This window comes from Laccaria bicolor, genomic scaffold, assembly GCF_000143565.1.
Source record: "Laccaria bicolor S238N-H82 LACBIscaffold_264 genomic scaffold, whole genome shotgun sequence".
NCBI classification, from domain to species: domain Eukaryota; kingdom Fungi; phylum Basidiomycota; class Agaricomycetes; order Agaricales; family Hydnangiaceae; genus Laccaria; species Laccaria bicolor.
The window spans coordinates 1-864 of NW_001890120.1; positions in this window are offsets into that span (position 1 = coordinate 1).

Here is an 864-nt window from a genome sequence, read left to right on the forward strand (position 1 = left end):
AAACGGTTATCTCCTCAGGGAACTATCATAAAAATTACTCCGAGAAGATGTTTCGTGGTGGACCTTTCATCAAGACTTGGGATACCTTTTGGACAGACTCTACATCGGGGCCTCAAGCACCGATCAAGGTAAGCGATTCAATCCATTGTAATACCAAGTTCACTGATATGTTTTCTTCCCACAAGCTTATTCGTCTCTTGGAAAAACATTTGGATGACAGCCGACGTCTCATAGGCCACCGACAATCATCCGACTTCTCCGAGGTGAATGCCCACCCGAATTTGATGGCTTTCTGTAGGTGGGAACAGCGGGTAGCAGGTTAGTAAATGTTTTCTTGGTTGTAATGGGTATCAGTAGGCTGACTACGGCAATGCGAAGACACGGTGCTCATCATGGAGAAAGTCTACGTTTTCAATATCAACGATGAGAAAACGCTTGAAGCTATGATAAAATGGTATGATCAGGGCAGCAATACTGCGACATACATTCGGAAGGAAGTAATGCAACTTTATCGACAACGCCGGTCAGAGAAGTACAAGGTACCAAAGGAGTGGTCCGAGAAAGTTGCACAGCCGTTAATCGATCTTGTGTGCAAGCGACCGGTAGAGGTTCCAGGGTAGATTTATGAGCAAATTCATCCCCCAGAGCAAACATCTACACTACATATATCTCGTCAAATCTCCGATGCTGACTGAATGAGCTACTCGTGCAGGATACCTACAATTTGGAATGGATGTTAGCATTTCATGAACGAATAGTACTTCATCATCCAAAGCGCCCAGGTCACATTTGTTATTCAACAAGACTGCCATACCCGCAAGCGGATCCTCCATGATACATTATAAAATCATTCAAACAAGTGGC